General features: G+C 36.6%; 1 protein-coding gene across 2 annotated transcripts in view; it reads right to left on the reverse strand.

The window, feature by feature from the left end:
• The window catches only part of LOC121417001 (collagen alpha-1(I) chain-like), a 68,294-nt gene that overhangs the window by 17,567 nt on the left and 23,674 nt on the right, over nt 1-27,053 (reverse strand). For both annotated transcript variants that reach the window (XM_041610541.1, XM_041610542.1), the window contains exon 2: nt 25,195-25,359. The gene's annotated coding sequence lies outside the window, so the exon portion shown is untranslated. The remainder of the gene's footprint in view (nt 1-25,194; nt 25,360-27,053) is intronic.

The following is a 27,053-nucleotide window of genomic DNA, read 5'->3' on the forward strand; positions in this document are numbered from 1 at the left end:
CAGTGCTCGCTCAAGCATGGATAATTTTTCAACTTTTTGGTGTCATTTGAAAGTTGACTTTATTGGCTTTCCATATCTATAAGTCTTTTCCCCAAAGTGCTACATTTTTTATTTGGCAGCCATTTCAAAAGTGTATAGTTTTTTTTGGGACGCACTGTAGTATATTCATTTACCCAGGGTAGCCACTTCAGTTCCGAAAACTGTTCTCTCAGTAGGCTGTGCAATTATTACTACCCCGGCTAAGCTGGGCTACGTATATCTATGTACATACCATCCCAGTATAAAAAATACAATTAAATATCTGATACATACAGGTACATGTAGTTTGTCCCATATAATGCAAACTGCAATTTCGTCGAACAATTCCCGCTATTTAAAAGCGAAGAATTGATCTCAATTTTCAACATCATGTATCACAACAGTATAATTATGGCAATACACATTCCTCTCCTCCCAGATTTAGTATTCAAAAAAATGTCATAGGATTGTTGCTAAACAAAAATAAAAAGGACTTGAAGCAATACACAATACCAAGGAGCTTCTCCTTGACAATACCCACGAAACTCCTTACACACTAATAAAGAGGTGGATTTGTCTGTAGAGGATGGTTAAACATACAATGTAATAGGGGAAAATAACTTGAGAATAAAGATGCTTGAAGGAATGCATGTATGTATCATACAAGTCGATCCACATCCAATTATGCATTCATATTTTGTGCGGGGGGGGGGGAGAGCAATGTATGCAATCCGATGTTAGTCGTGTTAAGGGGAACAGCGACACTTCCAATTATATGTAAAGTAGGCAGGGATAGAGAGGGAGAGAGGGAGGGGAAAGGGAGAGTGAAGAGAAGAAGGAAGAGGAGGGCAAGAAAGAGAGGAAGAGAGAGTGATGAAGGGAGAGAGATAGAAATATATAGACAGATAGAAAGACATAGACAGAAAGATGGAAAGAAAAGAGAGGGAGAAAGACATGGACAGAAAGATGGAAAGAAAAGAAAGAGGGAGAAAGAACGATGAAAAAAGAGAGAAGGGGAGAGAAAGATAGAAACTGGTAGTTCAGACACATACATGTATTAGCTTGACAGAAAGAGGGAAAAGAGAGGAAAAGAGACAAATAGAAAGAGAGATAGACAGAAAGAGGGAGGCAGGAAGAAAGATAGAGACAAAGGTAGGGGAAGAGAAAGGAAGGGAGGTGGAAAGACAGAAAGATGGAGACACAGAAAGAAAGATGGAGACACAGAAAGAGAGATGGAGACACAGTAGGAGAGATGGAGAGACAGAAAGAGAGAGAGGGAAAGAGAGAAAGAGAAAGACTTGGATAAGAAACCAAAGATGACTCAGTACTGAAAGGTAATTCAGACCTCTCTCTTTCTCTTTTTTTGTGTCCTCCGCAGGGCATAGATGCTCTACCGATTCAGCCCTAGCGATCCGACCATGAACGTGTGCATTGCTTCATCTCTGCTTCGTGGATTAACGCATTTAAAATTACGGTGTGCCTCGTTGGAACAAGTAGTGGCATTTTTTAACACTTGATTCTTTTTTCATTGGTTCACTATCCTCTATTGGTCTCTGTGCAGTTTCTTGTCAAATCCTGTGTCCAGCTTTCTCTCTCTCTTTATTTCTCACTCTGCCTAACATTCTCTTCCTCTTTAATTTGCTCTCTCGATCTTACTCTATCTTTCTTCACTTTCTTATACTTTTTTTAAGAAAGTGAATGAGAATGGGAAGAAGAAAAAGAAGAAGAAAATGAAAAAGAAGAGGAAGAAGAAGAAAAAGAGTAAGGGATGAAAGGGAGAAGAAGTGAATGTTGAAAAGAAGAATTCAAGAAGGAAGAAATTCAATAGAAAATGACAAAGTAGCAGGAGATGTTGAAAAGAAGACAAAGTAAAGAAGAATGAGGGAATAAAACAAGACACAAAAATATATACAATAGCACAAGAGAAAAGAGCCATTAACAAAATAAGAAGTGGAAGAAGAGCAGATGAAGATGAAAAAGTAGGAGAAGAATAAGAAAAAGAAGGATAAGAAGAAGAAAAAATAGAAGAAATATAGGAGAAGGAGAAGAAGGAGAAGAAGAAGAAGAAGAAGAAGAAGAGGGAGAAGGAGAAGAAGAAAAAGAAGTAGAAGAAGAGAAAGCAGGAAAAGAAGAAAAATCAGGAGAAAAAGAAAAAAAGCAGAAGATAAAGCAGGAGAAAAAGAAGAAAGAAAAAGCAGACAAAGAAGAAAGAAAAAGCAGACAAAGAAGAAAGAAAAAGCAGACAAAGAAGAAAAAAAACAGGCGAAGAAGAAGAAAAAGCAAGAGAATGAAAAAAAGCAGAAGGAGAAAAAGCAGAAGAAATGGAAGTTACAGTAGCCTCAACAACTCTACCCATGCCACCTCACACGCATCAAAAGCCAAGCGCGCGACACTTCCCAAAATAAAACTATGACCGTCCGATGTGGTTTTTGTTTGGTTTCCTTCCCACCAATTAGGGATAATTGCTAACATAGGTATTGGCCATACACAGAAATGCATGTATGGGGATAGGGACAGAAAATGGGCCAGGATACAGGGAAAGAATGATACAGACAACGCATAAATGTCTATATGTAGGTCAGTTTGTAATATAAGCTCCAATGGTCAGACCAATTTAAGGAAAGCCAGCAAACTGCAACATATTAAGTGTATGTATGTTCAAAAAGTTTTCTATTATGTTGTATTCATGCATGCATCAATGGGCTCCTGTTTGGTTGTCAAGGTACATTGTGTAAATTTCCTACATTAGAAATTATGATATCAGTGGGTGATTTCAAGTCCGGTGTTGGCCTCGGTGTTGGTGTTGAAATTTGGATTGCTTCCCCTAGCTCCAAAACTTATTCAGAGTTTGCAAAACTGATCCAGTTCACATTATGAACACCTCAACAACTAGTGACTTACTTTTCAGGACCATCTTCATTTTATGTTTGGTGTTATAATCTTGTAAAAATTGACCTAACACCAACACCAAAAGGTCAACACCGGACTTGAAATCATCCAATGAATAACCATAAGTGATTAGACCAATGACAACTCCCTCACACCCTCAAACATTGAAATCAAGGACACCAAAATCTACCAGCGAAACACACTGGAAATATATACAAAGCAACAACTAAAAAGCACCTTATCTCTCCACCAGGGGAAAAATTACAAGGGGGGGGGGGGGGGCTGTGGGCGAATTCGCCCCCAAAATGATAACATGTAAAAGCCCCCTAGAAAATGACAAACAAGAGCATCCCAAACCCTCATTCATTGTAATGTTGAAGATTTTGGGAGTAGATTGGGAATAGCAGCCCCTGAAAATAAGAAATTTATTTTTTGTTTGCATACTCTCCTCGCCTTCATTCACCTGCATCATTTCAGCAAGAAATGCCCGCATTGTGCTGCACTCAACCCAGGTGAGGTGAATGGGTACACAGTAGGAAAAAAATCCTTGAATGCTTGAACATCCATAGGAAGCTGAGCTAAAGCCAGGGTGATTCTACTAGCAGGGCTCGCTACGAGAACAGTTTTCGGAACTAAAATGGCTACCCTGGGTAAATACACTGTTATTATTATCATTATCATAACATTCAACCATAGTAATATTCAGTCACGAACAATCTGAAATTTCTAACAAAAACTACATAAAGTGAGGGTTTTACCTACAAGCATGACAGATGGAATCTGATCATCGTGATCTCTACCACTAAAAAGATCATGCGTTATTTGCAAGAATATTAAAATCAAATCCGTTTCTTCATGTACAAGTATGTCATCCCAAATCAGGGGAATTTCAGATTTGAATTTCTTATTTTCATCAATAATCTTTCTACTAGGGTATCTACATGTAAGATGCAGCCATCGGTTTGTGGTACGGTTTGTTTAGTTCTTATATCGTCTTGAATCAACTCAAAGTTATTCTCAGATTTGCTAAGAAATATACCTTGACAGAACATATTTTCCTATCAACAGTAACAGTATGAACTGATATTAATTGTATCTTCACCTTTCTTTCTTTTTGAGTTCACTCTGTTTTCAGATATTAATACAATTGCTATAATGATGATGGGTTCTTGTGAAGCGACGGTATCTGCCTCAGTTGGGCGCTCATGGCGCTTGCTCAAAAATAGGAAATATCTCACAAATTTCAATGTCTTCATGGTCTTCAAACAGTGCTTAGGATCATCATTCAATTCAAGTACTGTCCTAGTAATGCTACAATTTAGTTATTCTTGCGATAATGTTGGAATGATTATGATTATGAATTATGCATCAAATGAATGGGGAATTTTTATTAAGATCTTACTTGTGTTTGAACTCTCCCCCTCCCCGGCTTGATTTCTTTCTTTTTCTTTTAACAGCAAATCACTGTCATATTGAATAGCGCCATCTTCAGGTCAGTTAAGGCCAGAGTCCCATTTCGCAAAGACTTAAATCAACAAATGTATAAAATATCACCAATTTACTATCAGCCAATTAGATTGAATTATTTCAGTAGCTTTTAACCAATATTAAATTACAAATTTGTTCTAACAACTTTTATGAAATGGACACCGAAGAATATAAAATCAATTTACCGACCAATAACGCCCTTTTAGAATTTGTTACTCATTTAAAATTTCAATAACATCTTACTGAATATTTTCAACAATTAAAATGCATTTGATCATTTCTGCCTGAAAAATGCATTCAGTCTCACCCCTCCGATCCCAAAGAACATACATCCCCGAAAGGGAAGTGGAATAATCCAACTCTCCATTTCATCTGCACTGTCATTCTGAGTTATAATTCAGAGAACAACTGACTGAAATTAATAGGTAATTAACGCAGCAGTAAGCGAAACTCTAATGCGGATTGGCCGAGCGATCCTTCTTTCCCCAAATCTCCTCTAAACTTTGACATTTTAGCCAAAAACTCCGGAGAGGGAATAGTATGCATGTAAAATGAGCTTGCCCGGGGCCCAAGTTGAAATAAGAAGGAAATTACATGGTATATAATATATAATATGCATTCACACTTGAATTATAATTATTCTAACCATCGATATCTTTTAAAACAAGCATTCACAAGTGGCATTTAAGATGATAAGATTTGGACGTTATTTGTAATTTTGTATTTTCATTATGCTTTACTATTTCGCAGAGAGAATGCAACAATATCATAAGTTACAGGCCGATAATTTCCAAGCACATAAATGTATACCTGGTCTAGTAGCATTTATTTCCATTATCAGTATTTAATTGGTTATTGCTAAACAATGGCAAAAAGAAACTATACACTAGAGGAAATGGTCCCCTGTTATATTGTAATTCTTGTAATTCATATAATTTAATAATAATAATATTCCGCATTTACAGAGTGCTTAATATGTCAGAATGACGTCTCTATAAGCGCTTTACAGATATTATTACCCCGATCATCGGATCCTTGCATGCCCACATACAATGCATGCACCTTCTCCACTCCCTTGGGAGCATTAAAACTAGAGTTCCAAGACTCAATTGCTAGGCATACTACATATAGGCTTTCGCATCCTACCGGGTACCCATTTAACACCTGGGTGGAGAGTGGCAAAGTGTGGATTAATGCCTTGCCAAAGGGCGCTAGGCCATGGTGGGATTCGAACACACGACCCTTTGATTACAAGGCGAGAGTCAGAACTGCTACACCACGACACTTCCACATATTTAATCAAAACTACCAGATTTATCTTTAATTTGTTAATATTCTGTATCTGGTTCTTTTTTTGTAAATGAATATAAAAAATAATGGTTGTTGCCAATTCAGGGTGTGGAGGAGCCGTGGTGTAGTGGTTCTGACTCTCACCCTGTAAACAGAGGGTCGTGTGTACAATTCCCACCACGGTCTGGCGTCCTTTGGCAAGGCATTAATCCACACTTTGCCACTCTCCACCCAGGTGCTAAATGGGTACCCGGTAGGATGTGAAAGTCATTGTAGCTTGTCCAGTACTGCGTGTGCCTCACAGGCGACTGAGTGGAATACTCCCCAGGGAGTGGAGGATGTGCATACATTGTGTGCGGGAATGACTGATTGAATACGATGACTGGGGTAATAATATATCTGTAAAGCACTTAGGCATGTCGATCTGATGTATTATTAAAGAGCTACATAAAAACAGATTAATATTAAGGGAGTGAAATAAGATTAATTTTGTCTGAAAGTTAATTTTTTTTTTTACAAAATGAATGATTGTTGCCAACTTAAGCTCCTTGGGTGTGAATAAACAATGTCTTCTCCCAGAACCAATCAAGGATGTCCTAATTAGTCCATGTGCTGGGCAATACAGGGTATCACTATTGAGGGCTCTACTCAGACCAATTTCCTCTCCAAGCGATTCTACCCCAACAATCTCATAACAGGCTAACTACGATACTATACACACAATAAATAGTTGTCTTCAGCTAACCTTGGTCCAGGTAGTAAGGGTGCGTTCATACACAATTTTAGTCTTTAAATACAAAACATTACGTCTCGGTGGCCAGGGTATTCAGGGTGCATTCAGACACAATTTTAACGATCAAAGAACCATCAGGTTCTCTCCCAACAATCCTATGACAAGGAAATACACTGTAGTATTGATATAGGTGCATTCATACACAATTTTAAGTCTCAAAATCAGCTAGAATTTACTAACAAGACAACAAATATGCATATATATATATATAAATATATATATATATGTATATTTCATTTTGATCGGGCACCAGATCAAATTTAATAATATTTGATGGAAAATATGTAATTATTTTATCCTAAAACATATATCCTCTTCATTTTTCATAACACAAATATTTTAGGGCACACAATATGAAATGGAATAGTGACATACACTTAAGGGGGGAGGGTATCAAAATTTAAAGATATTCTAAATTTCAAGGATTTAAATAAATTCAGATCGGCTGTGAATAGTGACCAGCCGAATATTAGATTAGGATTTAAACCATTAGGATTTAAACAAAGCTAAAAGAATTGAATTTAAATCATTTGAGATTCATCGCTCCATACCTAAAAATCACCTCTTGCTTATCACAAAATGTCTTGTTTATAAGTACACATGACTATTTTCAAACTAAAGTAATTATTTCATTGATGTTCATATAGCACATGTTTTACTTGCAGTGGAAGCAAACACATCTTGTAAGTGGCAATGCAATGATTGGAAAATAATTTGTAATAGAATTCAGGAAAATGCAGGGAATTTGTCAAAAATGTCAGGCGTACTGAAATCAAGATCTAATTGCCTGCTTAGAAGAACTGCATAATAAGTAACCTAAGGACATGGGTAGTCTTTGTTCCAGACATAAAAGTAAGCACAACTGTCAAAGGGAAGATACATTGCACTACTTGTAAAGGCAAGTTAGATGCTAGTCTTTGCTCAAGTAAAGATAATAGTTGATTCTACTCTCATTATCTCATACATTAAATTGATAAGACATATTTTGACGATTGTGTGCCAAAAAAAGCTAAAATGAACACAAAACAGACTAATTACAAGAAACAAGGATGTCAACATTGTCAAGCAATGTCTACATGACAGGTAAGTCTTCATAAGGTTATAACCCCACCTTTGCCAAAGTATGTTTTAGCAAAAAACAATGATCGAGAGGCAAGGCACTCAAAATTATTTTAATGTGTCCCTTTTCTGAAACAAAGATACATCCAAATGTACATGTACATCATTTTATCTGAAAAGGAAGTTTCACATTAGGTGGTTTCATACCGCCTAGAAGTTCGTCAGTTCCAGGTATTTTGGTAATGTGAAAGCAAACTACGCGTAATTTCCCCATAAATTAAAAAAAAAGGCTCTGGCATCACAAAAAGTGGCTCTAACGAATTATGTAGTGTGTGGGTATGTACTAGTTTTTATTTTATTTTTTATTTTTTTTTTTTGGGGGGGGGGGAATAAACAATAAGCAATGCAAGACAGCAAAATAAACTCAACCCTTTTTTTATGTGTGTTTTTTTTTGTGGGGGGGGGGGGGGTGGACCAGTACAGTTCAAGTATGGACCAGCACAAATGGAACAACTGGGTATCTACCGGTCCAAAGGACCAGTTGAAAAAAAGGGCAGGTGTGGAGCCCTGATTATAAGAATATTCAAAATAATTCAAACCACTTTTTTAATCGTCTTGAATTGGTGAGCCAGCTTTACAAATCTAGGTTTTGTTTGGTTAAGTCTAGACATGGTATGTGATTTTGTTGTTGCAAATTGAAAGTAGACATAAGGTGGTTTCAGACCGCCTCGAAGTTCGCCAGTTCCAGGTATTCTCTGATCGGGAAATTTACCCCGATCAGAAAATACCAGGTATTTTGGTAATGTGAAAGCAAACTACGCGTAATATCCCGAAAGAAAATACCCGCTAAATAGCAGGTACTTGGCGAAATTACGAGAACTTTCGTGGGGATTTTTCCAAGGTCGCAGGTATTTTGGCGATGTGAAAGCAAATTACGGGAACTTTTATCCCAGCGTGTCGTTGGGCGCGGCGGCGTGGGTGGCTGCTGGGCTAGTGATTTTGAATCTCGCGCCTTGTCTGCTTATCAGACCATACTGCGCATGCTCGTAACTTCGGGAACTTATCCCGAAGGATGTGTTTCGGGGCGGTGTGAATGCAGGAATAATTAACGGGTATTTTTTAGCCTTAAAAAGTTCTCGTAATTTAACGGGGATTCTTGTGATCGAGGCGGTTTGAAACCGCCTATACATGGTAAGACTGCATTTTTTAAAACTTCCTCTTACAGTACATCAAATCTTTTGTGTTTCTTTTATTCATTTCAACTTCATTGTGTGTGAGTGTGTGCATTACAGGGTCAAAAATAAATTTTCATTTTTCAGGTTTTTTTTTCTTCTGTGATTGCAGAATTTTGGGGGCTATATCTTTCATTTTAAGGGCTACTTTTTAGGGGTAACAAGCAATTATACTGTAAAAGCAACTGTCAGTATAAATTTTCTGCATAATCTTCAGATGTGGAGGGTTGTGGCCCAGTGGATAGTCTTCTGACTTTGAAAAAGAGAGTCCTGGGTTTGAATCATGGCGTAATTTCCTTCAGCAAGGAATTCATCCACATTGTGCTGCACTCAACCCAGGTGAGGTAAATGGGTACCTGGCAGGAATTTATTCCTTGAAATGCCACCGCACTGTAAAAGGCTGCGGGGCTAAAGCCGGGGTAATAATATCCAAGTCCTTTGGAAGCACATCTATAGGGATGTTATGACATAATGTGATATGCGCTATACAAGAACTGCGTTAATATTATAATCTTGAATATTGTTTGTGAAAGATGTTGGGGCAACTCTAGAAAGAATGGTAGCCCCAAAGCATGCATGGCGGGATAATTTTAGGGGCGATTCGGGTGGTCATGAGGGCAAAATCATCCGTCACCCTCATGTTTTTCCTACGCTGATACAATATGGTATGGGTGATTTTTAATACCCTTTTCAGTATATGCACTCACCCAGCCTTGAACCCCCCCCCATACACTTTTTTATGAGCTTATTTCACATGAGCATGGTATCCACATTGTAGCAAAACCCTATAATTAAGAGTTGCAGAGAAAGAAACAAAGTAACAGCACAAGCTACAAGTAGGTGAAAGAAGAGAGAGAGGGATGAATAAAATGAAGAAATTACTACATCATGTTACATGTACATGTGTCTGTAAAATTGCAAATTTTCTATAATAGAAAGGACCAAAGGACAGGGAGATATCTAGAAAGATAGTAAGAAAAGGAGAGGAGAGATAGGAGAGAGAAAGAAGGAATAAATTATATGGAACAGATGACACAATAGAAAGAGGCTGTGAGCCACCGACCTGCGAGCGAGAGAGAGAGAGATGGAGTAAAATGAAGATACGACCAAGGATTCGACAGCTACCAAAAATCAATACCGGTGCAATAGCGTCAGGATCGCACTCACTAAAGCCCAAATGATTCTAAATTTGGTATCCCGTGCCCATTTGTCACCACTAGACACAGTATGGATTTAGAGCTATCTACGTGCAGTTATGGCTTAAGTGTATTGGTTCTGAATTCTACTATCAAATTAAGTGGAAGTCCTCAATATTGACGAGTTTTTTTTCTCCTCGTATCAGGGCAGGAATTTTTAGAAGTACAAGGGGTGTAAAAATGTGAACACATATTTTGATTTAAAGAAAAAATCCTCTTATAAATATTATCATTTTTTCCCCTCTAAAATCTATAAAACACTTTCAAATTAAAGGTCAAGTCCACCTCAGAAAAATGTTGATTCGAATCAATAGAGAAAAATCAGGCAAGCACAATGCTGAAGATTTCATCAAAATCGGATATAAAATAAGAAAGTTATGACATTCCAAAGTTTTGCTTATTTTTAACAAAATAGTTATATGAACGAGCCAATTACATCCAAATGAGAGAGTTGATGTCACTCACTCACTATTTCTTTTGTTTTTCATTGTTTGAATTATGCAATATTTCAATTTTTATGAATTTGACTACAAGGACCTCCTTGCCTGAAGCACAAAATGTTAAAATAATGGAATTCCACGTGTTCAGGGAGGAATGAAACTTCATTTCACATGACAATGACGAGAAAATCAAAATATTTCATATTTCAAACAATAGAAAACAAAAGAAATAGTGAGTGAATGACATCATCGACTCTCTCATTTGGATGTAGCTGGCTCGTTCATATAACTGTTTTTGTGAAATGAAGCAAAATTTTGAAATGTCATAACTTTCTTATTTTACATCCGATTTTGATGAAATTTTCAGTGTTATGCTTGTTGAATTTTTCTCTTTAATCAGTGACATGGAATTTGCATACATAAATAATTATTTTCTTTTAGTAACACACAATTACATGTAGAAGAGTATTCTGCTAAAGACAAAAATGCCTCAATCATTTTGTCGCACGCACCACGAACCATCCTCTCTGCGCACTTCAATGCAAAAGTTGGATTTGCAAAAAAACGCATTTAAAGAAGAGCTTTTTTAAAACCAGCAATAAGTGCACCTACAAGGAGAGCAAATTATCAACCGGTTTCTTTGTTCCGATAGTTCAGGTTCCAAAGTTTCATTCCGTATCTTTATATTTACTTGAATTGAATTATTTATGCTACAGTGGGCATCGTATTGGAGTGGACGGTTCGTGGTGAAATCGCGATGCGCGATAGCGCACTGTTATCTATTCCACAAACCGTCCTCTCTGTTACGATGCCCATTGTGGCGTAAATAATTCACTTCAAGAAAATATAAAGATACGGGATGAAACTTTGGAACCTAAAATTTTGAACAAAGACACCGGTAAATAATTTGCTCTCCTTGTAGGTGCACTTATTGCTGGTTTTAAAAAAGCTTTTCTTTATCATGCGTTCTCTGCAAAACTAACTTTCGCATCGAAGTGCGCAGAGAGGACGGTTCGTGGTGCGTGCAACGATTTGAATAATGTAACTGTAAATCTAATTTTAGTAAAACAAAAAAAGGTGTCAAAAGTAAGAAAATTCATCAGGAATAAAACTGACTGAATAAAAATTGTATTGCATAAAAAGGTAACAATTTTTTAAACTTGCCACAGGCCCTTTTGCTAAAAATCTTACTCTCCTCTGACTCAACCCCCCCCCCCTCTCTCTCTCTCTCTCACTCCCTCTCTCTCTGTCTGACCCAATCCTATAATCTTATCAATAGTGATATGAAAATTTATGTCTCAATATTTGGATTTTATTGATACAAAATATTTCTCTAGTATCAGTACGAAAATAGCCAGCCTCTTCAAAATGATCCTGAAACAATAGTGAATGTCCTGTATGTACGAGGAAATGACCGATGATCGACCCCTTCTCGGAAGTTTTAACAAATTTCATAACATCTTCTACCAAAAACAAAAATGTCAATAGCAATTACAGGGTTGCCATATCTGCTCACGTTTTGGAGAGCAATAAACCAGGAAGAGAAATTAGTTTTTGAGTTGTGACTTCACAAACACTGAGGTTCGGGTTATTTCGCATTTGTTTGTCCTGTCTTTCAGAAGTTTGGGGGTACATGGTGAGATGCGCTAATAACATCAGCTGAAAAGCTGGAAAAAACAAAATGAATGCTATATCTTTCAGATAATGGGGCAACATGCATCAGTAGAGGAATAATGCTTAGGTCTATTTAATAAATCATGATGGTAATATCAGCTGGAAAGTTAAAAAAAATCATGAATGCTTTGTCTTTCTGATAATGGGGCAACATGCATCAGTAGAGGAATAATGTTTAGGTCTATTTAATAAATCATGATGGTAATATCAGCTGGAAAGTTAAAAAAAAATCATGAATGCTTTGTCTTTCTGATACTGGGGCAACATGCATCAGTAGAGTAATAATGTTGCTTTGTCTTTCTGATACTGGGGCAACATGCATCAGTAGAGTAATAATGTTGCTTTGTCTTTCTGATACTGGGGCAACATGCATCAGTAGAGTAATAATGTTGCTTTGTCTTTCTGATACTGGGGCAACATGCATCAGTAGAGTAATAATGTTGCTTTGTCTTTCTGATACTGGGGCAACATGCATCAGTAGAGTAATAATGTTGCTTTGTCTTTCTGATACTGGGGCAACATGCATCAGTAGAGTAATAATGTTGCTTTGTCTTTCTGATACTGGGGCAACATGCATCAGTAGAGTAATAATGTTGCTTTGTCTTTCTGATACTGGGGCAACATGCATCAGTAGAGGAATAATATTTACACTGTAGGCCTAAGAGTTAAATCATGATGGTAATATCAGCTGGAAAGTTGAAAAAAAAATGTGAATGTTTTTATCTTTCTGACATTGGGGCTACCATAAATTACATGCACATGTATTGGAAGAGTATAAGGTTTATTGGTAAAATCCGACTTAGTCAGTTTTGTAGTCAGTAATTTACCACAAAAATTAAAATGGAATGCTCTACAAGATATTTTATACACATTTCTTCACATTACATAAAAAAAACATTAATTGATCTCAGTGTGAACGAGCCTAAGGAGTAATTTGTAGAGCTTCCTGTGTCCAACGTTTGGGGGAAGTGTGAATCAACTAGCGAGTGTTCTCAACTCGAGAAGAGAAAGGCACAAATACCTACAACATGTATGATTATGTCTTCTCCCAATAATTAAAGGTAAATGCAAGTTTTGGTAATGATATCAAAATGAGTTCATACAGAATCCAATGAAATGACCACCAAAGTGTCTGTTTGTATAAATAAAACGCATGTGCCTAAGGATTCTGGGAGATATTGTGTAATTGCTGAGATATCAGCAAATAAGCACAGGATTCGGGTAGAGCGTCGGCCCCGACGCTCTATTAATAATTATACATTGTCCCACGTGAGCTTATCTGTGTTGGGGATCTTTGGTGTGAACATTTTTCAGCGTAGAGTTCAAGATTTCACAAAGTTCAGTTTATGTAACTGTACCAGATCTAGATCCTCGATGATATACTGACAATTACATGTAAGCCTTGTTTTACAGACTTTCTCATGAAATCAGTGTTTACTGCAACTACTGGAATTTCTCTTTAAAGAGAAGAGATAAGTTATAAGAACTTGTATAGTATACATACTGATATACACTTGGAAAAACAAGGCTTGAATTAATAACATGGTTTATTTCCATTTGAAGTCTTACTTGTAAATTGGCAATCATCAAGTTTCTCCAATGAAAATTGCCAAGATTATAAATTGCCACTATTTATACATTACTGGTGAAAGTGACGCCTTGATCATCATTAGCAATCACAACTCTTCCCCAACTCATATCACCCTGGATGACTCTTACAAAACCATTTCCTCTAAACCTTTGCATTATATTCCACATGTGAATGGGGACTCAGCCATCATTGGCAATCATCAAGTCTCGTCCATTCATTATCCGATGAATGGCGCTCTGTCAGGTTCTTACTGGGAAGGAGGTGAATACACTAACGAGCTTAAATGATTCATTAATTACACTCATTTCTCTAACACAGCTATTACACTATGTGATTGTACACAGACCAATTTCACTCCGTCTAGATCAATTAGGACAGACTTGTGCTACATAAAAGTGATGTCTGCAGGCTTCCAAAGCCCACCTGATTCTATGTGTTGAAAGCAAATTATAGTGTGATACTGTTTTCACAACTGCTCCTTTCTTGAACCATAAGGACAGACAATGCAACACAGAAGGGATGTCTGCAGGCTTCCAAAGACCACCTCATTTCAAATCTAGTGTGATACAATTTTTTCACAACTTCTTCTACCTTGAACCAATAGGACAGGCAATGCAACACACAGGTGATGTTTGCAAAAGACTACCAGAATTAAGTGTTGAAAATAAATCTGTAGACCCAAATCACCCAAGTCCAGTAGGTTATGCATTTTTCACAATTTCTACTGTCTTGAACAATTAGGACAGATAATGCAACACAGAAGTGATGTCTGCAAGCCTCCAAAGACTACCGGAATGTTTGAGCGTTGAACTTGAAACAAACATAGACCCACCCAAGGACAGTGCATGTTGTAAAGCTTTTGCAATCTAATCTTGATCAATTCGGATAGGTCTATGTGTAGTTCAGCGAAAGACTCTAATGAAACATGGGCCAAGGGAAACAACTAGACTTTTTTTCTCAAACTGATGAAGCATGACCTGTATTGCAATAATCAGGCTGACCAATGGAAATAGAACGTAATAGAACCATAGAATACAAACTGACCCTTCCTCAATGCAGACCCCTCCTTCAGCCACTGTCTATCCAGTTCAGTGACCTTAGCACACCCTCGGGGTCAAGCTCAAACTCTAGATCTAGAATTGGGTCATGAAGCGTAGGAGATGGTTTGACCATGAGCCAATGGAAACTCATCCCCTGGCTATAGCACGAAACACCACTTTGCTACCCGCTTGTACAATGCAAAGTTGTGTGCGCCTCACAAAATTCACAATTCATCCTCCTGGATAGACAGAGCTACCGTACATGTGGGCCTATAAATGTTGCTATTTAGGTTTCCTTTTATGATTAGGCATTAACACTGCCACTTGGTATAGATCCCCTTTATCCTCTTGGTCTCATCCCGTATCGACTAATTTTGGAGTCTGTTTCATAAAGCTGTTCGTAAGTTAAGAACGACTTTATAAATGACTGGTGATCCTTTCTTGTGGTAAATGGTAGATTCATTGGCGATGGTTTAGAGCATAAAAAGGATCACAAGTCGTTCTTAAAGTTGTTCTTAACTTACGGACAGCTTTATGAAACACGCGCACTTTAAGAACGATTGGTCATCCTTTCTCATGGTAAATGATATTCATCATTAAATGTTCATTGCCGATGGTTTAGCGCTTAAAAAAAGGGTTCACCGGTCATTCTTAAAGTCGCTCTTAACGTACGAGAAGTTTTATGAAACACCCACCAGGATAAAAAAAAATTGTTTTCATTTTCTGGGGCTACTTTTCACAACTTACTGCAACATTTGTCTTTGTGATGAATGGGGATTTCCAGCATTCCCTTTCCATGGCTCTATAATTTGGTCCCAGTCTCCATGAAATATTTTCTCTGATATTGCCTGATTGAAATTTAAACCATTTCCCATTTTGTTCAATTTTCAGGAAATGTCCATTTCATCTGACACCACTTTTTGGTCAGAGAAACTGAACCAAATATTCATAGCTGTCTAACAAAGTTCTAACCAGTAGTAGATGAAGTGGAAATCAGATCTGCCAGAATTCTAATGATAAAATTACAATTATTTGTTAATAGCTGCTCAAGTGACGAGGAAGAGATTGACCATTCCCTGTTAGCCTGCTGTGCAAACCCTTCACTCGATTTAAGGGTCTGAATGTGCAGCCTAAAAGCCTTGTGTAATGAAGGCCCTCGAACATCAAGTTTTGCTAAAGTGCTAGTCTTTGCATGGAGACCCACTTGCTGATCAAAGTTTCAATCAGGGTCTGTGCCTGAAGACTGATTCCCTATAGGCCTGCTAAACTTCTAATCTAAATCTTAAATCTCATCATTCTAAATGTTATTTTATCTTTAAAAAGAAAAAAATCAGTTTACCCTTTGACATTTCCCTCAAACAACATAAAGTTAAGCCCTTGATCACAGTGATATCTTTTTAATTTTTTCTGACAATTAATTTCATAGATAACAATGTACGATCACTCTTGAGAATTAACTCAACTGCCAATGGCTAAGCTTCGTATTATGGGCACCTGGTGGGTATTTCATAAAAACTGGACACTCGTATTACGAGTGACTTTATGAACGACTGGTGGTCCTTTAAGCACTATATCAGCATCAATGAAAATTTTGAGTATATTTTTTACACGAAAGGATCACAAGTCATTCGTAAAGTTGTTACCATATGATACACACACCTAATATTAAAGGAGAGTGAATCCTTTAGAACAAGATAGCTTGTGTGAAAACAGAAAAATCAAAGAAACAGATCGACGAAAGTTTGAGATAAATCAGACAAATAATGAGAAAGTTATGAGCATTTGAATATTGCGATCACTAATGCTATGGAGATCCTTTTATTGGCAACCCGACAAAGATGTGTGATGTCACTTGTGAACAACTCTCCCCATTACTTTAGTATATATTTCAATTATTTTGCCCATTTTATCACATCTATCAGTAGATCATGTGTTCTTTCTATAGGAGGGCATTTTTAAAGAATACATCATGGATAAAGAGTTTGTATCACCATAAGAAAAAGCAAGAAGATACATTTTGGGGGTATTTTATAGTCCATCAAAGGGAAAGTTGTTCACATGTGACATCACACATCCTTGTTAAATTGCCAATGGGAGGATCTCCATAGCATCAGTGATTGCAATTTTCAAATGCATATAACTTTCTCTTTGTTTCTCTAATTTATCTCAAACTTTCTTTGTTCTTATTCTTTGATTTTTCTGTTTCGACACAAGCCTACTTGTTCCAAAGGTTTCATTCCACTTTAAAGTACAGTTAGAGTATTCATTCAATTGTCTAGTACATTTGTAGATCTCAACTCCAGATTCATGAAGACAAGAACTCCACTCTTTAGTGAATTCAATGCAGTTATTATCCCACACTACTCTGAATTTTAGTCGATAAAAAAAATTCATATGAAAAAATTGAAAACAAATTAATGAGAAATAACAGTACATGTAGTTGCAGTAAACACTGATTTCATGAGAAAGTCTGTAAAACAGGGCTTAATTGTCAGTATATCATCGAGGATCTACATGCAGATCTGGTACATAAACTGAACTTTGTGAAATCTTGAAATCTACGCTGAAAAATGTTCACACTGAAGATCACCAACACACATAAGCGCACGTGGGACAGTGTATAATTATTGCTTTGAATGTCAGGCCCGACGCTTGACTCGAATCCTGTGCTTATTTGCTGATTTCTCAGCAATTACACAATATCTCCCAGAATCCTTTGGCACATATGTTTTATTTATACACACAGACACTTTGGTGGTCATTTCATTGGATTCTGTATGAACTCATTTTGATATCGTTACCAAAACTGGAATTCACCTTTAATATACATTTCGAAAACGAGACTCTCCTCTGTCTTTCATACAATGAAGAACAGCCTGTTCAGGTATCGTATTTAATGGGTGATCGAAGAGAGACTCAAGTACATGTATATATTAGGACTTGAGTTTTTGAAGAATCAAGAAATTTCATTGGATTAAATCATTATACATGCATGAGATTGGGTGATATTCTACTGACTGTATGATGTCTATTGAATTTGGTGTTATTATGAATTTCATGCAATATATATATGATGCCCCAAAACTATTTGGAAAAAATAAGTGAATTTACACAAAGATATGACATGTACATGAAGCATTAAAAATGATCATCATAATCAACAATGTATTTCACAATGACTCTGCTACATATCTACAATACTCTCTCTCTCTCTCTGGCATAATCACCATCCAATATTTTCTTCTTCATACATCCTCTTCACAACCCTCTTCATTTTCTCCCCAAAATTTGCTCGAAGTGGAATTACCAATTCCATCAAGAAAAATGCTAATTACAATACTCAGTAAACACTCCTTGCTGTGGGATCCCCGAGGCCAATGCACGTCTTAGGTATCGCCAAGTCTTCGCCAATATGACAATTTCATATCTTCATTTCAAGCGGTGGGTGCGTTCCCTTTCATCAGGGAAAGAACGTTTTAGGAAAGGCGTTTATTATTTCATCTTCATTTCGAACGATGGGTGCGTTATCTTTCATCAGAGGAAGAATGTTTTAGGAGAGGCGTTATGGTGTCTGGATAAATCATATAATCATATCTTCATTACGAACCGTAGGTGCGTTTCCTTTCATCAGGGAAAGAACGTTTCAGGAAAGGTGTTTATTACTTCATCTTCATTTCAAACAATGGGTGCGTTATCTTTCATCAGGGGAAGAACGTTTTAGGAAATGCGTTCCGGTGTTTTTGACTTTGGATAAATCTTTATTGTATCTGCAATTTGACCGGTGGGTGCACTCCATTTCACCGGAAGATGTGAACATTTTTTTTAAAGGCGTTCCAGTGCTAAACAAAAAATCATTATAAAGCAGACCCTGTAATGTAAAGCTTACACTCTAATTAGCAGGGATTTTAAAATAAATCCATGATTCATTTCTAAATCTCAAAGGATTCAAATTTAAATCTCTTGAGAATAAAATATACATTTTTAGGATTACAATTCAACTTTAACTTTAATCCCTAACTACAGTCTGAATGGATTTCTTTTGAATTCCTGCAATTTAGAGAGTAGCAGTTGTTCAAGAGGCAGATCTTTATAAGATTGATCATACATAATGATCGAAGTCGAAGCACTCAATTGTAGAAATGAGCTCCAGGATGACCAAGCTAAGCTTAAATGCATTTTAAGTCAGGTCCTTATAGCACCAATGGACCAACATGAACATTGAATTCATTATCATGTATCTTCTCATTATAAAGTAGTAGTGTACGGTAAATCCTTATCTTTATTACCAGGTCTCTCAGAAAGTATCTCCAGCCATAGGTCCTCTGGATGCTTGCTATTAACAGGCATTCCCCCTTTCTTAACAGTCAGGTAAAATAATCAACCATCAACAACCAAGAGTTAATATACATAAATGTTACTGCTCCAACTATAAAATACAAGTACAAATATATCAGAAAATCATATTTTTAAACAATGTAAAAAAAAAGTCACTTGACAGACAGTCCGCAAAGAAATCTCAAAAAATTCTCCAAATATCAAAATCACTGTTTAAAACAAATTTAAGAATAATGGAACTATTTTTAATGAAATACAAATTGTGTCAGTGAATCTAAAGAATGCACTGAAGTTTCCTTGAAAAAAAACAAAGAAGTGATCATTATACATTTCTGGATTAAGGCTACATCATTCGATGCAGCAGAAGAACTTGGGTGGTATCGGGTAGCCTTATGAATATTCATAATTCAAATTAGTTGTCACCCACTCCAACCCGTGCATCTCTATTACATCTCTCGCAGCCACACCGATTTAAGATGAACTCCAGGACGAGATCCTCGAGAAATGGATGAATACTTTTCATTTTCTAGAGACTGATTGTATTAAAGAAAAGCTATGATGACTTCATCACAAACAAACCTATTTCACAACATATTTCATAAGCCTACAAGACCTGTTTCACAAAACTTGTAATAAAATGTATTTTGACTATTTTCCTCTTGTGTGTCTTCTTTCCACGACAATCAGAATGAAGTACATGTATCATAAAAAAAACTTCACTTGAGTCAGACCTTCATTTTTGAGGAGCGCAAAATTGCTCAAATTTCACATTTTACATCTTTAAATCCATGAAATGGCCATCCATAATTCCTTGAAATCATTTTGATTTAGATGAAAACTATCAGAAAAATGAAGTATATTCACCTCTTTCCCGACTCTAATTTGAATTTGAACTCGGTATGTAGTGCCATATGTAGATTTTCATTGCAACACCATTGAAGTCTACATGTGGGACTACAATATTTACCGAGAGTAAGTTCAAATCAGAGTCGGGAAAGAGGTGAATATTCTTAATTTTTCTGATAGTTTTCAACTAAATCAAAATAATTTAAAGAAATTATGGAAAATAGATGGCCATTTCATGGATGTATAATGTGAAATTTTAGCTTTTTTTTTTTAGCAGGAGCGCTATATTTTGTAGACGTATTGACCCAGGCCTACCGGTAATTTCACCACAGATTAATTAATAGCTACACAGCTATTGCATATATACGATGTTACGAAAAATATGCAATTTATCATAGGCCTACATGTATTGTATTGAATTGATTTGAGCTCCTCAAAGAGAGCGATTCTGAGGAGCTCAAGGAGAGCGATTTATTGAGCTACACAAAATTGTAAACGTGAAGGAATGTTGTGTATTGACCAGGGAAAGAACTGCATTGGGGGTTTTGCGCCCTCAAATGCCCACAAATGCCATAGAAAATTTAAATTTTAAAGATAGATTTTGGATGGTGGGCTAAAAAATTATATGTAGCCCCATTTTTTTTTATCAATTTTTTTTCTGGTGTAAACACTATTACATCCTTTGTGGGTTTTTTTTAGAAAGCACTCAAAGATGACCTCAGTGGTGATTCTGAGAAATATGTCCTTTTTAAAGATAAATTCCAGTTCTGGTAACGATCTCAAAATGACTTTTTACAGAATCTAAAATAATGACCACCCAAGTGTCTGTTTGTATGAATAAATGATATGTGCCAAAGGATTCTGGAAGAAATTGTGTAATTGCTGAGAAATAAGCAAAATAAGCACTTCCGTCAGGTTTATATTTCAGCAATAATAATACACTTTCCCACGTGTGCCTATCTGTGTTGGCGATCTTCAGTGTGATCATATTTCAGCTTAGATTTTATGATTTCACAAAGTTCAGTTTTATTTAACTGTACCAGATCTAGATCCGAAATGATATCATACTTAACCTTGGTTTTACAGACTTTCTCACGAAATTAGTGTTTTACTGCAACTACTATCATTTAGCTTTAACCAATGTACCAAGATGGCTTCCATATATGTACAAGGCCTATAACTAATTGTAAAAAAAGCCACGGGGGAAAAAACCCTTTCATATGGTTTCTTCAAGACTAATCAGAACATTTCAATGATAATTTCATGAAAGGGCATCCATTTCAATGAGTCTTTCTTATTCCTCTTGAAACACAATAGGGATTGCTAACTGAAATAGCTTGATATCAAATACATGATTCTTCATGTAGCAACATATTTTGATAGATCTTGTTTGTTTCTTGGCAAAGCAAATTTTTTTCATTGATGTTTCTAGACAACAACTAGCACATGTTTACAGTGGAAGAATCAGTTGAGGACAGCAACAATAGTTGCAATGCAATCAATAAATTCAATCTTCATTAACAAACTAATTAAATATTTATTATTCATTTATTTGTCTATTGGATTACTGAATGATTTGTCTGATTGATTCATTCATTTATTTGTCATTATCTATTAATCATTTATAAATAGTCATTCTATTATTTGATTTATTTATTCATTCATTTATATATATTGATTCATTAATTTATAATATCTTTCAATTTATTTATTATTTACTTATTCATTAATTGATTTATTTATTCATTCTTTAATTTCTTTATTCATTCTACTAGTATTTTATCTATTTATGTTTTTTTCCAGGAGGGGGAGGGGGGTGAGGGGCTGGGTCATGGGGGTACTTTTTACAACATACAGCTTAATCTGCAATATATTGAATAAGCTATGACATTGCAGTAAATTCTGATTTTTCTGGGGCTTCTTGTTGCTATTTTCTAGGGCTCCTATGAGCATTTTGGGGCCGGGCAATATCGCCATCAGCACCCAAGATGTAATCTTTCCCTAGACAGTGTTGAAATTATAATATAATGCCAATGGTACTGAAAATGTATTCATAATCTCTACTATATATCCTTCCTTGGTAGAACTACATACATGTGATGTACATATTAGACCATCCAAATATTTTTTTTTCTATTTTAGAGTGGTATATTTTTTCCACATTGAGGCAATCGCAGAATTCTGGGGGCTATTTCTCTCATTTTAAGGGCTACTTTTAGGGGCAATAAGAACTTATAAATGAACTAAAAGCAAACCTCATTATTGTGCAACATAGTTAAAATATCAATTGATTTTCTAAAGAATCTTCAATATTGCTTGTGATAGACCTAAAGTCCTGGTCACACCGCCCGAGCGTTGTTGGAGCGGAGAGAAAAAAATCATCACCGCTCACTACCGTTCACCATTTTCGATTTCGATTGTTTTTTTTGTTTTTTTCGATTATTTCCCCCCAATTTTGTGAGCGAAATTCGACCCTCTTTCCCTACCGCTCCACGACCGCTCCAACAACGCTCGGGCGGTGTGACCAGGGGCCTGTTGCAGAAAGAGTTGCCTTCTAAACGCAAGCCAAAAAATCAAGCGCAAGTCTCAAATGCGCGCTGTTGATTGGTTGAAAATCAAGTTGAGCGTGATTTTTAGAGTTGCGATTGATTGCAACTCTTTCTGCAATGGGGCCCCAGGCCATTAGGGTGATTCTACAAAGAAAGGTCACCTTGAAGCATTTGGGGGAATTTTAGAGGAAATTTGGACCCATTTGGGAGTAAAACGACAATGAGGGAGTAAAACGTACATGTATTTCCTATGCTGGATGAGACTGAACAGAAAGTGGACAAAGTGGCCCGTATTCTGAAGTCAGGTTTAACTTAGACCATGGTCTAAACTCTGTGCTGAAATTATGGGAAGCCAAAAGTGGCATTTTTTTTTATTCAGTTGTATGTTTCTTATCTTTACTGTGCTCTTTCCTGATTCATCCATGGTGAAGACAATCATCTATTTATATTTCCTAGACAATTATGAATGATTCGAGACCCAAATGAGCTGAACTATGATACATGTATATAGTTAGTGATTTATGTAACAATTAGCTATCCATACATGTACTTACAACAACAACTTTAAACCTGAGTTTATTAAAGTTAAACCCGACTTCAGAATACCGGCCAGTGTGTGTGTGTGTAGACTGAATGGCAATTCACTATTACAAGGAACCAACGACTGAGTCAACTAGGACACCAATGTCAATTTGCTTTTTACTCCACAGAGGTTGATAGAGGTCAGGTAGAGACTGGTGCCTTTTATTTCTAGAGGTCTAGTCTACAGACACACTGGCCCGAATTCACAAAGGTGGTTTTGAAAACCATCGGTTGAATCCATGGTTTATGCAGATTACCTGTATAAATTATGCTTATTTACCACATACATATACATGAAAAACATGTCCAACACTGATGCATGCTTTTGTCACAATGCGCCAAATTGTCACCTGTTACCATGGTGAAATATGCTATTTTATTCATGAGTCCACCATTTTGTAGAGTGCCCTTATTAATTCAAAATAGAGGACTTATGAATAAATTAGCATACTTAAGTCTTAACCGTGGCAACAGGTGTCAATTTGGCACACTGTGACAAAAGCGCACGTTAGCAATGGACATTTTCTGATATATGAGTGTAATTTATACAGAAAACTGGCATAAACCATGGGTTCAACCGATGGTTTTAAAAAACCACCTTTGTGAATTCTGGCCCTTACGTCTGTGCAGATACTAAACAAAAATGTGACCATGGATGGGATTCGAACCCACGACCCTCTGTTTCAAAGTCCGAAGACTAATCCACTGGGCCACAACGCTCCACGCTCTGTCGCAGCCACCTTGTATAGGCAGATTGTGTGTGAATATTTTGTGTTTCCCTTCATAAATGCAAAGCCTGTTCGGACACTGCCCAAAATGGAATCAACAGTCCATTGATGGGGTTTGAAATTAGACTTTGCCTGGGACTACATGCAGGTAAATGCCCATGCTCCCCTTTTCCCTGTAGCCCCCCCCCCCTCTTCTCCTCCCCTCCCCACCTCTATCTCTCTCCATCTATCTTACACACAAATCATGTATCATGCCAACAGTGCAAGAATCACTAACAAAGACTAATAATACTTCATTACCAATTATTGCGGAAAGATTACATTATAGGTTCACTTTTTATAGTGACCTCAATATTCAGACATAAACTCAAATTTGAACGTTGGACCCAAATGTTGTCTCTCCTTAAACAAACATAAACACATCAATACAGAATAAATAAAATCCAAGGAGTGATCTTTGAACGCAATTTTCAAATAAATATACATGAAGAGTATGTGCCGACAGTACGCAAGAAATGAACAGAGTATCGCTATACCAAAACACACTAAAAATACAAAGGAAAAACGTACTATGATGGGATTCGAATTTCAAAACTCTAAAAAGTTCTGATTAATCATGTACATGTCCAATCTAAATTATACTTCATTGGTCCAAAGGCACAGTGGGTGGGCTTTACATAAGGATGAAGCAATTTTGGTGGAAAAACCCCACCCACATTATATCCCATGATATAAACATTGAGATCAATTACAAAGGCATCATGCAGAGAGCCCCCCCCCCCTCCCCCCTTTATGACTTTTTATTCCCTCCCCCTCCCTTTCCCCCTTTTTAGGCAATATTTTCAAACAGAGATTGCCTCCAATGGTCCCGAGCTTTGACCTCACCCCCCCCCCTTATTTTTTTTCTCTTCCTTTTTCTTGGCTAGTGAGAAATATTTTGCCCCTCCTTTTCCAAAGATTAGACCCTCACTGGGGACCGTAACACAAAACTTAGCAATGATTGTTGAACAATTTTTCTACGATTGATCCCATTGACTACAATGTACAATCAATCGTAAAAATCAAGCGTACATGTACGATCAACCGCTAACCTTTGTGCTACGGTTCCCTGATCTCTGTAACATTAACAATACTGCAACAGTGATGCTGGTTGTTAGATTCCAAAATCTAAACTATTTTTACACTTGTAGTAGAGGTGCCGTGGTTGAGTGGTCTATTAGGCGCCTGGCTACATGGAAAATCCAGGGTTTGATACCTCCGTCTGTGAGCAAAGCATTTAGACATTGCTCTTTCATACTGCATTCAAATTAATGGAAATGCTGGATGATCTTTGATCAACACAAAGACAAAAAGGGGTTTGAAATTTGTCACTATAGCAACACTCGGAGCAGTATATGATGAAACTTGGAAAAAAAACAAATGATAGAAAATATATGATTCTTACCATTTTGATGCATGCCCAATCCTACAGGTTCAATTCAACTTTAGTGTCACTCAGTCCCACCATGTAGCTTTTGGTGTTGGGTACTATTTGAGTGAATACAATATGAAGGCCATGTCAGCCTACTCTATACTGGGAAGTGCCCATGCATGAATATCATTGTGAAACCTGTAGAAAAACAATGGTAAAAAAAAACAAACAATGAGGGATTAAAATAACAATGAGAGATTAAAATAACAATGAGGGAGTAAAATGACAATGAGGGATTAAAATGACAATGATGGAGTAAAAGAGAACAAAGAGAGATTTGAAGACGTGTTGTGGCTCAGTTGAAAAGTGAACAGACTTCGAAGCACTAGGTCTAGGTTTAAATCCCACCTTTAGAAAGGCATTTATCTACATTCATCACTCTCCAACCAGGTTAAGTATTAAAATGGGTTTAAAAACTATACAAAAAATAAAAACAGTAAAAAAATATCATACATATACTACAGTGTGTATAGCTAAGATTATTTTCATTATTTAATCATGATAATACATTATGATTGTTATCTTTAATCCATCCTCGTTCACAAAAAATGCCATCCTCCCTGTGTAAAATGTATATGTATGAATGCAGAGCACAATGTACATGTAACTATCGATACAATTTCTCTTGAAGCATGACTGATTGATTTCTTATCAAAGAAGATTTCAATTTTGTGTATTGAAAAAGAGGAAGAGGATGTCTTCAGGAAGTACTCATTGACCTCCAGGGGTCAAGTAATACATTTTGTCACATAGCTTGCACAGTTATTTCCGCTTTACACAACCATTCAACTTTTCCCAGGTGAAATCATTCGACTTTTTTAAAGATCCATCCATATTTATTTATTGTTCAAAATAGACATGAAATGTGCAGCGCCAGATTGACAAGGATATATCCCTTAAAATCGTTGAACCTCAAACAGAGTAGCAGCAACTCCCATCTTTTGGTCTGGCGCAGCCGGGGTTTGAACCCCCCCCCCCTTCCCCCAACCTCCCGGTTGTGAGACGGACGCTCTACCAACTGAGCCAACACACCAGTTGATAGAATCTGGTTCCAAGAAATGGATGCCAAGATTCTTAGAAATAAAGCCACAAAAGGCGTATGTTCTAATAATTAAATTAAAAAAAAATCTTTCCTTTAATTTGGCTAAAAATAGCAGGTAGTAGTATATAATGTACTGTACATGTACAGTAGTACACATATTCACACTATTTACCAGTAAATAAAAACAGAAAATCTGTTTCGGTTCTTTGAATTGTTTACATGTGAAAGTTCATTGAATTTCACTTTGCAATTTGGAATTCACGCTCTTACTGTGTACATTTGCTATGACAAAAACAGAATTTCCATTTTAAATCAAGTTTCATTGAATTTTCCTTCGCAAAACAGAATCCACGCTTTTGCTGAGTGCACTTTCTATGACAAAACAGAATTTCCATAACAAATCAAGTTTGAGACAGAATTTAATGTTTCAGAAACAGAAAAGACCATTCTTTAAAACAGAAATCACTGTCCCTATAGTACATCGTATGTCGAGTGAACTCACATGGCTTTTCCACCATATTCATTTTGAGAACCAATAGGCAATACAAAAGCAAGCATGAATGCAATATTTGTAACTGACGCATAAATTCAACACCTTCTTTCGGCCCCTAAAATTCAGCATAAATACGCCCTTATTTCTTTATATTCTCAAACACAATACAAGCATCTTCTTATTCCACAGGTATTCTGCAGTGAAAGTGTCCCTTTATATGAAATTCGCTCTTCTCCTAATCTTTACAGTGTCATATATTCCAAGCCCATGGGGGGCTCACAGCTCATGCATTATTCA

The sequence above is a fragment of the Lytechinus variegatus genome, chromosome 6 (assembly GCF_018143015.1).
Source record: "Lytechinus variegatus isolate NC3 chromosome 6, Lvar_3.0, whole genome shotgun sequence".
NCBI classification, from domain to species: Eukaryota; Metazoa; Echinodermata; class Echinoidea; order Temnopleuroida; family Toxopneustidae; genus Lytechinus; species Lytechinus variegatus.